The sequence below is a fragment of the Phycodurus eques genome, chromosome 7 (genome assembly GCF_024500275.1).
Source record: "Phycodurus eques isolate BA_2022a chromosome 7, UOR_Pequ_1.1, whole genome shotgun sequence".
Classification (NCBI taxonomy): Eukaryota; Metazoa; Chordata; class Actinopteri; order Syngnathiformes; family Syngnathidae; genus Phycodurus; species Phycodurus eques.
Genome location: NC_084531.1, coordinates 28,059,207 through 28,074,407, shown reverse-complemented (window position 1 = coordinate 28,074,407; position 15,201 = coordinate 28,059,207). Strand labels below are relative to the sequence as shown.

General features: G+C 40.7%; 1 protein-coding gene across 1 annotated transcript in view; it reads right to left on the bottom strand.

The window, feature by feature from the left end:
* The window catches only part of LOC133405251 (protocadherin-16-like), a 101,902-nt gene extending 88,846 nt beyond the window's left edge, over positions 1 to 13,056 (bottom strand). Inside the window, 1 exon segment of the mRNA XM_061682070.1 lies at positions 12,712 to 13,056. The gene's annotated coding sequence lies outside the window, so the exon portion shown is untranslated.
* Between the last annotated feature and the right edge of the window lie 2,145 nt (positions 13,057 to 15,201).

The following is a 15,201-nucleotide window of genomic DNA, read 5'->3' as shown; positions in this document are numbered from 1 at the left end:
CTCTCCGCTGCTCTTCTCTCTCTACACGAACGACTGCACCTCAGCGAACCCGACTGTCAAGCTCCTGAAGTTTGCAGATGACACCACTGTCATCGGCCTCATCAAGGACGGCGACGAGTCTGCATATCGACAGGAAGCGGAGCGGCTGGAGCTGTGGTGCGGGCGACACAACCTGGAGCTGAACACGGTAGAGATGATCGTGGACTTCAGGAGGCATCCTTCGCCACAGCTGCCCCTCACGTTGTCCAGCTGCCTTGTGTCAACCGTCGAGACCTTCAAGTTCCTGGGAATTACAATCTCTCAGGACCTGAAGTGGGCGAACAACATCAACTCCGTCCTCAAAAAGGCCCAGCAGAGGATGTACTTCCTGCGGCTTCTGAGAAAGCACGGCCTTGCCACCGGAGCTGCTGAGACAGTTCTACACAGCGGTCATCGAATCGGTCCTGTGTTCTTCCATCACAGTCTGGTTTGGTGCTGCGACAAAAAAGGACAAACTCCGACTGCAACGGACAATCAAAACTGCTGAAAGGATTGTCGGTACCCCCCTACCCACCATTGAGGACTTGCACGCTGCCAGAACTAAGACAAGGGCGTGCAAAATCCTCTCGGACCGTCTGCACCCTGGTCACCAGCTCTTCCGGCTCCTTCCCTCAGGTAGGCGCTACCGATCAACGCAAACTAGAACTAGTAGACATTCCAACAGCTTCTTCCCTCTTGCGATCAACTTCTTAAACACCTAACCTATAATTCCATTACAACAAGCTGGCAATTTTTTGACTTGAGTTCGTTGTCACATTTCTGTGGGGCCAATTATGTATTACTCGTGCACTCACTGTAGTTGTCTCGCCATGCTGCACTATTTGCATATACTGGCCACTCATGCCAGAGTAGCATCTGCTCCATTTGCACACTGATTGAGGAGTATCTGTAACATTTGCACAACCAACATTGTCCCAGATGATCGCACTACTCGTCACTTTAAACCGCATACACTCCTTGAAGTCTCAGCGCCCTTTGCACAATGGTCATTGCACCGGACTATTGCAATATTAGTCGTTCGAACTGCTCTAAGTGCTAGAGGACTCTGCATCTTTTTGCACAATTGTTTTTTGTCAATGTCTTTATGTCCCCAAAGTGTTCTGTAAATTGACTGTTTGCTGTACTAGAGCGGCTCCAACTACCGGAGACAAATTCCTTGTGTGTTTTGGACATACTTGGCAAATAAAGATGATTCTGATTCTGATTCTGATTCTGATCTAACACACTACTGGCACCAGTCAACATATTTCCATCTCTATCCTTAATCACCCTAACCTACATCCTTCCCATCGCTAGCCCTCTGTCTGGCCAACCTGTATCGATCCTTTTCTCCTTCTTTAGTGTCCAACCTGGCATACACGTCATCACAAGCCTCTTGTTTTGCCTTTGCCTTTGCCTTTGCCCTATGTCGCATCTCAATGTATTCCTTTCGCCTCTCCTTGGTCCTCTCAGTGTCCCACGTCTTCTTAGCTAACCTTTTTCCTTGTATGATTTCCTGTACTGTGAGGTTCCACCACCAAGTCTCCTTCTCTCCTTTCCTGCCAGAAGATACACCAAGTACTCTCCTGCCTGCCTCTCTGATTATCTTGGCTGCAGTGGTCCAGTCTTCTGGAAGCTCCTCCTGTCCACCGAGAGCCTGTCTCACCTCGTCCCGAAAAGCTGCGTAACACTCGTCCTGTCTCAGCTTCCACCACATGGTTCTCTGCTCTGCCTTTGTCTTCCTAATCGTCCTCCCCACCACCAGAGTCATCTTACACACCACCATCCTATGCTGTCTCGCCAAACTCTCCCCTAGCACAACCTTATAGTCGGTAACCTCCTTCAGATTACATCGTCTGCACAAAATGTAATCCACCTGCGTGCTTCTACCTCCGCTCTTGTAGGTCACCCTATGTTCCTGCCTCTTCTGGAAAAAAGTGTTCACTACAGCCAGTTGCATCCTTTTTGCAAAGTCTACCACCATCTGTCCCTCCAAGTTCCTTTCCTGGATGTCGTACTTAACCATAATTTCTTCAACACCCCTATTTCCTTCACCAACATGTCCATTACAGTCTGCACCAATCACGACTCTCTCTCTGTCTGGGATGCTCAGAACTACTTCGTCTAGCTCCTTCCAGAATTTCTCTTTCACCTCAAGGTCACATCCTACCTGTGGGGCATAGCCACTAATCACATTATACATAACACCCTCAATCTCAAATTTCAGCCTCATCACTTGATCTGATACTCTTTTCATCTCCAAGACATTCTTAGCCAACTCTTCTTTTAAAATAACCCCGACTCCATTTCTCTTCCCATCTACACCATGGTAAAATAATTTAAACCCTGCCCCTAAACTTCTAGCCTTACTGCCTTTCCACCTGATCTCCTGGACACACAATATATCAACCTTTCCCCTAATCATCATGTCAACCAACTCCCGAGATTTTCCTGTCATAGTCACAACATTCAAAGTCCCCACATTCAGTTCTAGGTTCTGTGCTTTCCTCTTCTCTTTCCGAACCCGCTTTCCACCTCTTCTTCTTCTTCGACTTCGATCCACAGTAGCTGAATTTCCACCGGCGCCCTGCGGGTTGACGGCGCCGGTGGCGGACGTTGTTAACCCGGGCTACGACTGATCTGGTATGTAATTTTTGGATGAACGCTCATATTTGTTTGGTAAGGTTTTCAGCCGGATGCCCTTCCTGACGCAACCCTCTGCATTTATCCGGGCTTGGGACCGGCCTACACTTTGCACTGGCTTGTGCCTCCCATAGGGCTGCATTCTACAGGCTCGAGTCATGCGATTTGGAAATGTGATGATTAAAGATGGCAGCGTATTGGCAGAGACCTTGTCATAACTTACGATAGCTCAGTATAGTCGGCATCAATCGACTAACTTTTTATGGCTTTTTTGCCCAATTTTGGTGTGTCAATAGAAAAGGAATGTGAAAGAATAGGGAATAGGGGAAATTTGCGAGCAATTGATGAAAAAGGTTTGTAATTGCATATTAATGCCACAAATGGGGGTTCACTATAATTCTTCACACTTGGGGTACTTTGAAATTGTGTCACAGAAATGTTATTAAGACACCTGGGAAATGTTTTAAACTGTGGGGGGAAATGCATATTTTAATACCTTTAAGAGTTTTCAGTGTATGTAACAAACAAAAAAGCGTTTTGCACATTCCCTCTGTTCCAGATATTTATATATCTTAATTAAAAGTAAGCTGTGGGTTAGCTTCCTGTACTTTCCTGCCCCTTTGAGACGGGCGATACTGGTGGCAAATGAAAGGGCGAGCACATGTGTAGCACACGCACTAAAGCAGCTTTGTGAGTGCTGCTCTTGGCTACAACAGAAGCACAGCCAGAGCTTAAAACTTTTGACAAGTGCTTGAACTTTCAAGTCTCCAGTATTGATTTATGTTCAAGCAGCAACACTGGGCTTTTTTTTTTCCTTCTCCAAAGCAACAAAGGATAACTTTCCAAGGCTGGAGTCTTTGTAAGAATTCCACAACTGAAATAAAGCAGCCTTTTGGTTGGGTAGAGGACCTCTACTGATCCAGGCAAGGCTAATGGATCTAGCAGACATGCTGTGGTAATTGCACACAAACACACACACACACACACACACAAAAGCAGATTTAAGAAAGATTTCAGGTTGAGGGGGAAGATTGTGTATGAAGGCTGAAAGGTATTTCTACGCTAAATGCGTAACACAGACCTCCATTACTGTTTATGAATGTTTAGAGGTCAGTCCGCAATTATGAGTTAAGAAAACAAAATAAAAAAATACAACAACCCTCTGCACACAGAAACAAAAGGTGTATAAAAAAAAAAAAAAAAAAGAAAAAAAAAAGATTCTGCAAAAGTCCCGAAGTCATCATAGGAAAAGTGTTAGCTAGCAAGCTAGTTAGTTTGTTGTGTTTTTAAGCTACCTAGCTAGCTAGCTATTACGAAAGCTTGAAGGATATCTCGCAAGAAAGCAATCAGGATAGATAGATAGATAGATAGATAGATAGATAGATAGATAGATAGATAGATAGATAGATAGATAGATAGATAGATAGATAGATAGATAGATAGATAGATAGATAGATAGATAGATAGATGATAGCAACTAAATGAGTCGTGTTGGGTTTTAGGCATGCTAGCTAGCGAGCAGGATAAATAGCAAATTCGATTTTTTGATGAGTTGTTTATAAACTACTTTATTGTGTCTAATCTTTATTGTGTTTAATCTGATTGCTGGAGCTAATAAGCAAGAGAGAGGTATAGCAAGATACATGGATAAAAATAATTTCTTTAGATAGACAGAACTAAATTAGTTTTGTGTTGTGTTTTTTTTTTTTTTGAAAGCTCACTAACGTATTAGCGAAATAGCTAACTGGGAAGATAGGACTAAAGTTTTTGTGGTTGAGATAGCTAGCTAACTAGTAGGCTAATAGGTTTGAAATTAGCAACAGCAACAAAAATCAGAATAAATAGCTGATGGTCTGCACTGAGTAAGTCAATCCCTTTTGTGGCTTTCACGTCTCAAATGTTTTCTTTGCGTCTGACTACTTTGAATGCGCATGACTGACCAAGCGCATTCAAGGTTTCAAGGACTTACATGCAAAATCAAAACATCTGCTCCACTCGAGCGGACCTGTTTCTGCTGACTGTGCACGTCTTCCATCTTAATACATCATAATACATAAAAAAATACATTTGCTCTTTTATTCCTCTCTCTTGCAGTCGTGCAATTTGTCTTCTAGCGCCATAGGAACATGACAAGCACATCTTTACTTTTGGCAACGCTCACAATAGAAAAATACATCAGTGCTGTTACCACCGTCCACTAGTCAACATCTACATTAAGAAGTTAGATCAATAATCCTGCATCAAGCATATACATACACATTTGGAGTTAAAAAAAAAATTATGCGGATAATGTGTATCTTCTTGATGGAGAGGACACGAGAAATGGACAAACTATGAATAATTTTGTCCATTTCTTTTTAACAATGTCAAGTCATGGTGCATTTGACAGAAAAACAGATATATGGATACTGACCAAACACATTTTTGTTTAAAGTTAGAGAGATAGATCCAACTTCCTAAATAAGCTAATTGAACTGCACAATTTGGCTTACCCATAGCTGGCCAAACCTTACTAAGCTTCATGTCCATTAGGTGTTTACTTAAGAAGACAAAGTACTCTATAAGACAATGCAGAGACTGGTTTGGTACCGTTAAAGAGTATGTGATAACAAACATTAATATCCATCCATCCATTTTTTGGGCCACTTCTCCTCACTAGGGTCACGGGCGTGCTGCGGCCTATCCCAGCTATCATCGGGCAGGAGGCGGGGTACACCCTGAACTGGTTGCCAGCCAATCGCAGGGCACATACAAACAAACAACCATTCACACTCACATTCACACCTATGTGCAATTTAGAGTCTTCAATCAACCTGCCACGCATGTTTTTGGGATGTGGGAGGGAAAACCCATGCAGGCACGGGGAGAACATGTGAACTCCACACAGGCGGGGCCAGGATTTGAACCCCGGTCCCCAGAAGTGTGAGGCAGAACCAGTCGTCCACCGTGCTGGCTAAACATTAATATTTGATATGTAAATAAGCTTTGATCTGATTGGATCGCTGTTATTTTTAATTGAACTTATTCATTGCCAGCCTTCTCAGTTAACATGGATATTTGACTTCTAAAGCCGTCCATGGCAGTGAATGTGTTGAATGTGAAAAAACAGCTTTGCTCTGATTCGTCTTTGGTGATATCACGGCATCTTGTGGCTAGTGGCGGCCAAGCAACCGTAGAGATGTCACGTTTGGATCCTTCGATGTCTTACTTTCAGTGAAGCACAATTCACCAAGCGTTAGATTGTTGACCCGCTAAAATGTGACCATGAGCTGAAAGGTGGCGTGGGTGAAAATAAAAAAAGAGGTGGATATTTTGAAGTTAGTCTCATCATCCCCTCCCATTGACTTGAATTGAACCTGCGTGCGACTTTCAGCGCTGGCCACAATGAATGCAAGCTTCGCTATTTCTTCCGCAGTTCCATTTTAAATTACAAATATAGTTGTAATACACAGCATATATATAATTTATTGACTGCATTTGTATGGCTTGGCAGCAGCTAAGACTCGATCGCATAAAACATGTTGTTCAGCTGAGTTTTGAGTGGGTGGGTATCATCCACTGAGCGGGCAGTTACTTGAATATTAATTGATGAAACTACCTCACAATGACGGCAAATTCAAATCCACCCCTTTTGCAAGCCTTATGCCGTTTATTGCCTTTTGCATTCAATTGACAAACCACGTGGATGTTTAACTTGAAAAGTCTCATTTTAACCCACAGTATGTTATGCATAAAACAGTAGCAATAAAATAGGATTTTGATGGCATGGGGCCTTTAAGACTTGAGACTTACTTATGACTTGAACATATGTGACTTACTCCCTCCGCCCATTTGTCAGAGCAAAAAGACTAACAAAACTTGAGATCTTTCCAATAAATCAACAAGTTTCCAAAGGCAAGCATGGTTGCACAACTTTAATTAAACCAAACCACCAACAAACCTGGAGGGGGTAGTGTGGGGTTCCTACTGTTGCGGTGCACTATGAAACAGAACACTCCGACTCCATGTCACCATTCCAGTTAGCTTGTGGTCAGAGACCGTGCCAACCTGGCCCAGGCTCAATGGAGCCAGGATGGAAACCACAGACACAAGTGACGGACGGACGTGAAGATGACGAGCGGTGAACCAAAACAACTAGAAAAGCTTTGAATCACGTTTGAAAAAGTCATCACAAGCTTAGCTACACGGTACAGTGGAAAACACGCCACTTGGAGAAGAATTGTCTCGTTCCCATAACGAGGGAGAGAGAAATCCTGCAAATCAGAAATATCAGACTAGTTTTTTGTTGTGTTTTAAAACAGGTAGGTAGGTAGATTTTTGTTCTTTTTAACCTAGCTACTCTAGTGTAACTAGCTATATTAGATAGATGGATAGAACTAATCAAGATTGGTGCTCTGTTTTTAAGCTAGCTAGCCAGTGTTGGGAAAATTCACTTTATGTGCGAATGAGTTAAAAGTTCAGTTCACCGTTACAAAAATTAACTTAAAGGCTCGTATATCGTATATTAAGCCGTGTTTTGTCCTGGACGTACCTAACAAAACCTGGCACTCTTGGATGAATATGAACTTTCGTTCAAAAAACGCTCACAGATGCCAGAATGAGCATGTTCTCAATGATGTTAATTAGGCAGAAATGAACTAAGCTCAGTTCATGTATGCCCAAATTATCAACTAGTTCATGAACTTTCGTTTATTGAACCTGTTCAGGTACAACAATGTAGCTAGCTAACTAGCAAGACAGATATAGAGGAGAGCAGATTTTATAAATATCTAGGCAGACGGACGGACAGATGAATTGATTTTTTTATGTTTTAAGCTTGCTAGTGAGATAGCTAGCTAGCAAGATCGCTAGAGATCTTATTCACTTGAATTATTCCCACCGCAGGAGTGAGTGTGTGTGACGTTGTGCACATCCACAGCGTCACACACCTCGGCGGCATCATCCAAAACACATGGGGATCGCATTACAGTGCCAGGTGCCAGCATGTGTGTGTAGGGGGGATGTTTGGATACGGCTTCAGCCGGGGGTCATCGGTCACCTTATAGGAATCATGTGACATGGTGAAGAGGTCAGAATGTCATAAAAATGTCCACAAATGTCCCTCAAAAAAGTCTTTGTGGGAAAAGTTTTGAACAGCAAAGTTTGTTTTGTTGTGTTTTTAAGATAGCCAGATAACTAATGAGTTAGCTGGATCTAGCTAAACTAATTTGATGTTGTTTTTAAGATAGCTAACCTGCAACATCGATAGGTAGGATGATGGAACTATCTATAGTTTTTATGTTGTGTTTTTGAGCTAGCTAGCTAGCTAAGGAGCAAAATAGATAACTAACAAGATACCTAGAGAAATAAAACTGTTGTGTTTTTAAGATAGATAGATAGATAAATAGATAGATAGATAGATAGATAGATAGATAGATAGATAGATAGATAGATAGATAGATAGATAGATAGATAGATAGATAGATAGATAGATAGATAGATAGATAGATAGATAGATAGATAGATAGATAACAAGAAAAGTCAAAAGTTAGCAAGCTAAATAGACAACCAATGAGCTAGTTTTTGATGAGATAGATAGATAGATAGATAGATAGATAGATAGATAGATAGATAGATAGATAGATAGATAGATAGATAGATAGATAGATAGATAGATAGATAGATAGATAGATAGATAGATAGATAGATAGATAGATAAACACTAAACTAAACACTTTTTTTGTTTTTATGATCGAGAGACAAAGAGAGACACATGTTGGTACATTGATAAATACGTATCTGGTGTCGCAGCAGGCGTGCATATTTAATACATGCATATTTTGTGTTCTCACTGCACCCTCACAGCTGGCGCTCCCATTTGAAATGTAATAAAAAGACTAACGCAGGGGTTAATTGTATCTAACGTAGCAGCCGCTGTCTGGCTCAGCGTGACGCCTATGTGTTGCGACATATCATTGGGATGAGATTAGTTTAAAAAAAAAAAGAGAAAACGAGCAAACAATGGATGAAAATTGATGAAAGAAAACAAGGTTTTTACAGAGACGCGATGTGATGAGACTACACAAAACAAATTATCTGAACCCCAACCCTCTGGTAAAGACAGGCTCAAAAGATTCCCAGATTTCCGAGGACCAGAATGCAGGGGAATGATTTAAAAGCGCCTTTTTTTTCCCTTTTTTTTTTTTAAGTGCAGCCACTTTGAATCCCGGTGGGGTCCTTCTGGGTGGCGCAGACTCGACCGTCCAAAAAAGATTCACGTCATTATTTTAATCCCGCGCAGGGTTGTGTATCGGCAGCTTTGTCATGCCGCAAGGGCGTCGAGGGTGAAAGGATGGCGCCTTGCTCATGACATAATCTTTGGATCTTTTTACACATTGCCTGGAATAATGTGTTCAATAACGTTAAGAAAAAAATAATAAGTGATGACTCCAAAATGTTCCTTCTGAGGAAACAAGATAATGAGGGCAGATTTTGGAGTCGTTTGGCGCTTTTATTTGTATTTTTTTTTCCCGCTTTTGATCCAAGCAGCACAGATTTTTTTTCGTTTGTTGCTTTTCAGTGGTGACTTAAATCAGACCAGTGTTTCCCGACCTTTATTGAGTCAAAATACTTATCTCACATTAGAAACCCCTCGTCACACAACCAAACAAAATGTCACAGAAGGTATATTCAGTACACTGAAATAATGATGACGTTGTTTAATTCAATTTACTCACTAATTTATGTACTCCATGTGAAATCAGGGCGTGTTTACTTGAAAGTCCCAAAAATCTTTGAGAAATTTTGCCTTCACTGAACTAATATTTGCCAGCTCGGTTTGTTAGTGGCTAACATGTGTGCCTCGCAGTTGAGAGTTTCTGGGGTTGAATCTCCAGCTTCTCCCACATTACAAAAAAAACATGCATGACCCTAAGAAGGACAAGGCCAATAATTAAAAAAACAAAACAATAATAGACGAATTACATTGTGTGAATACTGAGAGATTCAGAGACAAGTCACACAAATGTCACTTTTTGGCATTATCATTATTTCAGAAAAATATCATCGCAGTATGTATTTTTTTTTTGCTGTTTAAGAATATTTCTGATTAATTCTGTCCTACTTCATCCATCCATCCATCTTCTGTACCGCTTTATCCCCACAAGGGTGGCGGGCGTCCTGGAGCCTATCCCAGCCATCTTCGGGCGAGAGGCGGGGTACACTCTGAACTGGTCGCCAGCCAATCGCATGGCACATATAAACAAACAACCATTCGCACTCACATTCGCACCTAAAGGCAATTTAGAATCTTCAATCAACCTACTCTGTCCTACTTGTTATGTAATATTTTCTCATCAAAATATATATCAAGAACAAAAAGTTCAGGTTCATGGATGAGCTATCAGTATTCTCAGGGAACAATTTAGGAAACAAAAACAAAAAAAAAGCCTTGTTTTGAAAGATGGACTTTTTATTCATTTATTTTGACATTTTTAAAATATCCGATTCATACCACCTGACTTTTTACGTCATGTAATTTTGTCAAAATATATACCAAGAAGAAAATGTTTGCTCAGGCTATTAGCGTTCCTGGCAAATTTCCCCCTAAAAAACGTTTCATACAATGTGAATTTTTTTTGTCATTTTGAAAAAAAAAAAAAAGATTCTACTTGTTAGCATTATTTCATGATCAAAACATGTGCTTGTGTAGGGTGGAGCTAAACAAAAAAAATAAATAAATAAATCAGCCCCCGACACAAGTTTCAGTGAACGACACGAAATTAGGCATGTCTGTCGTAATAGGACGCCCTAAAAAATCTCAAGAACTCATGCACGAAATCAACCTATTTTGATTTGTAATAGCTATTCCGGAATCGTACTTTTGACGAACTGCTTCGAGGAAATTTGCCCCAAATGAGCCCCGATCAGAAGCAAATATACCAGACAGATGCGCGCTGATAAATTGCAAAGCTTTTTTGCATACGCCATTATAATGAGGGTGGAGCCTGGCATCAAAGTTTGGTAATCATTTTGAGGACAAAAATTGGAGATAAATATATGGCCACCGACATCAGTTTGACCGATCGGCACGAGTTTTGGCAGACAAGTCAATCGTAACAGGATACACGATAAAGTCTCAAGCATTCCTAAAATATAACAGGAAGTTGGATCTTTTTGTATGAAGCAGCCATTGTGGGCAAATTTCCAGCAGCGGTTATAGTTTGACCAACTCCTACGAAGTAAATTGCCCAAATGAGTCAAAATTCTGAAGCGTGAATCCAAGACAGATGGGCGATGATAACTTGTGAAGATGTTTTTTTTTGTTTGTTTGTTTACACCATCTAATGTGGGTAGAATATGGCATCAAACGATCATTTCCAGGATTTGCCATTCATACTGCTTGCATCTTTAATTATTATTTGGGCGTGTCGGCTCATAGACAACATCTCTCTGCAGTAACAGACAAATGGATCGGTTGCAAACAAATGGACAATGTATGTAATACAACAATGGAAGCACAGCACAGTTTCATCAAACGCAAAACAAAGCAAAAGTCTGTGTGACTAAACCCCTGCTGAGATGGTTTATTTACAATACAGAGTGAGGCATCATCATGGGAGTGTGCTGACAGAGTGTGTACAGACACGTGTAGATACAGTACATACACACAAGATATATATATATATATAAATATATATATATATCCATCCATCCATTTTCAACACCGCTTATCCTGGTTAGGGTCGCGGGGCGCTGGAGCCTATCCCTGCTGACTTTAGGCGAAAGGCGGACTGCACTCTGAAACGGTCGCCAGTCAGTCGCAGGGCACATATAGACACGGACAACCATTCGCACTCACATTCACATTCACACCGTCACTGAGTGGGAACTGAAGTATATATATATATATATATATATATATATATATATCAGGATCAGAATTATCTTTATTTGGCCAAGTATGTCCCAAAAACACACAAGGAATTTGTCTGCGGTAGTTGGAGCCGCTCTAGTACGACAACAGACAGTCAATTGAAAGAGAACACTTTTGAGACCTAAAGACATTGAGAAAAATACTGAGCAATAAAAGGTTGCTAGTAATCTGGTAATGCCGGTACAGTTTTTTTTTTTTTTTTTTTTTTTTTTTTTTTGATAATTGTGCAAATAAAATCCTCTAGCAATTTGAGCAATTTGAATGACTAATACAGCAATAGTCCGGTGCAATGACCATTGTGCAAAGAGTGCCGAGACTTCAAGGAATGTATGCAGTTTAAAGTGATGTCGATTGTGCAAATGTTGCAGATACTCCTCAGTCAGTGTGCAAGTGGTGCAGATTCAACTCTGGCATGAGTGTATATATATATATATATATATATATATATATATATATATATATATATATATATGTAAAATAAAGAGATAAAAAAAAGCAGTTATTTTATATATATATATATATATATAAAACAACAAAAAAATCATTTTACTCAAACATATATATATATATATATATGTTTGAGTATATATATATATATATATATATATATATATATATATATATATATATATATATATACAGTAAAATGATTTTTGAGTAAAATGATTTTTTTGTTGTTTTATTCTATAATCTACTGACAAAATAACTCCAAAATTCAAAGTATAAATATTCTCATTTAGAGCACTTATTTGCAGAAAATTTGCAGAAAATGAAAAATTTGCAGAAAATGAAAAATGGTCAAAAGGTGTTTTTTGGTTTTTTTTGTCTTTTAACTTTTTCCAGCGCTGCATATAAAAATGTATAATATGCTTCTGTATGCACACACACAAAACTACTTTACAAGCAGCGCCAGTTTTGCATTCATAAGGAGGCTATACTTGTTATTTGCATGAATTTATTCTTAGGCTCATGAGAATGTTATGAAGAACATGACCAGTATCACCAAAATATTAGGAACACCTCTCACTGGCATGGTGCAGTGCACGCTCTAAAACCATTTATTAAGCTGCAGCATGCTAGAGGAGTTTTTTTTTTTTTTTTTTTACATATAAAGACTTTCAAAGGTGTCTACTCACATTCATGGGTTTCTCTCCCAGAGGCTGGCAACGAGGCACGATTGAAGTCATCCAACAACAACACAAAAACTCCTCACTGCTCCCCAGTGAAAACCAAAAAGAACGTGAGCGTTGCATCCATCTTCATGGGATCTCCTCGCACTTGGTGGTGTACAATTCCCACAAAAGGTCGACACATGCAAACTTGGGCAAACTTCCCCAGTAGGTGTTTTCTTTTTTTTTTTTTTTTTTTTTTTTTTTCCCCAGAAGACCTGCATCCACTGTTGTATGTCTGCTTGGTTGTAAAGACAAAGTGGTTGCGAGAAACGTAGTGGGGCTCCAGAATTTCTCTCTCTCTCTCTCTCTCTTTCTCTCTGCCCCCCCACTCCCCAAATGTAATGCATTCACCACATGACTGGAGTGCAGGCTGGCAGCCTCCTCCTCCTTCACCTCCTTGGAGCAGCCACAAGGAGGTGGAGGTGAGTTTAGTGCTGCACTCTGCTGCCACCATGCTTTGTACAATGGAACTGGACATTGTGAATGAGCACGTCCAGGCGTCCGTATATACGGTACAGTACAGTACAGAAGCACGTAAGTGAAGTTTGGTCAATGAGAACAACACTGACTTATTATGCCTCTCTCTCTCTCTTTTTTTTTTTTTTTTTTCATCATATTGATAGCGGTTTCTAATATTTTGTCTCAATTGCGTTTGTGTGTATGGTATTCAAAATATTAACAACAGATCTCAGTAAGATACTGCCCACTTTTTAAACCACCGCAAACAATAATATATACATTACCAAATTATCTCTTGGGTTTAATGTCGACTTGTATGTGTACCTAATGTTGTGGCCAGAGAGTATATGTATATCAGATATGCTGTCAAAATTTATCAGCACTTTTTACTGCTATAAATAGCTCAGAGTAGAGCCGCTGCTCTTCCGCATCGAGAGGAGCCAGATGAGGCGGCTGGGGCATCTGATTCAGATGCCTCCCGGACGCCTCCCCCATGAAGTGTTCCGGGCACGTCCCACCAGGAGGAGACGCCGGAGACTACATCCTTCGGCTGGCCTGGGAACGCCTCGGGATCCCCCCGGAAGAGCTGGATGAAGTGGCTGGGGAGAGGGAAGTCTGGGCGTCCCTACTAAAGCTACTGCCCCCGCAACCCGACCTTGGGTAAGCGGTGGAAAATGGATGGAGGGATTATTTCATTTCATTATCACATTGTTATATTTCTGCTATATATATTTGTATGTGGTACCTTTATATAATTATACCATTACCTTTCTTTGTCGTTTGTGACGCTTTCCTGAAACTTCAAAGTTCCTGTGGGCCCACTGTGTGTCATTTTCCATGTGAGTCTAAATTGTCCATAGGTGTGAATTAGAACCCTATCCTGATGTTTCATGTACTGCATATTGTGTATCTTCTCATCAAATAGCACAAAAAAAAACAAAAAAAAAAACATCAAGGCAAAGTGTATTTGACTGCAAAAAGCAGTGATAAAATTTCCCGAGGGTTAGGATTTAGGGTTAGGGTTATTCCCAAAGGGTTAGGGGTCAGAGTTTTAGGGTTATGGTTAGGGCTAGGGTGACAGTTATTAATCCCAAAGGATTATTGTTACGGTTAGGAGTGAGTTTTAAAAGGTTATGGTTATTATTCCTAAATGTTTCTGTATAGGGAGGGTGGCACGGTGAATGAGTGGTTAGCACATGTGCCCCACAGTTTGGAAGTTGCGCGTTCAAATCCATTGCAGCCTTCTTGTATGGAGGATGCATGTTCTCTCCTTGCTCGCGTGGATTTTCTGTGGTTTTCTTCCTGCCGCATTCCAAAAACACGCATGGTAGGTTCATTGAAAACTCACAATTGTCACCCAAGGTTAGCTGGGGAAGGCTCAGCACACCCGTGATCCGAATGAGGTTCAGCAGTGTCGAAAAGCGATGGATGTTCCTGTGTAGCATCATCAAAATATCAAGTGAAGTGATTTGGGATGATGGGTTCAGATGAACTTTTAATTCAACATTTTCCTTCTCAGGCTCAACCTTTCGGTCACGCTCTTGCGAACACAACAATTAACATTAAACAATAGCTTAACCTCACTATCAAACATATATCGACTCAAAAGAAGTCATCGTACAAAAATGTCATCATGCTACATGGGTCGTTTTGAGCATGCTTAAAGGTTTGCCACAATTAGTCATCCAGCACACCATCTTCTCTGTATCATGTCACTTGTTCCAGTAAAACCGCGAGGTAGTCATGTACCCAGCAGCCCTTTTCCCTTGATCATTTAATAAAACCTCCACCAAGGCCAAAACGATCCGAAAACTGCCACACGCAGCAAACTTGCTCTCTCTTCAACTCAGTCTGCTGCTTCTGGTGGGTCACTGCCTAACTAAGGAGGCACAGAAATTAAACATCCAAGCTGAACATGCGTAACTGAATGCCGTGATTTTACAAATTGGCATCATGAGCTAACGAACCAACCGACTAACTAACTAGCTAACTCAT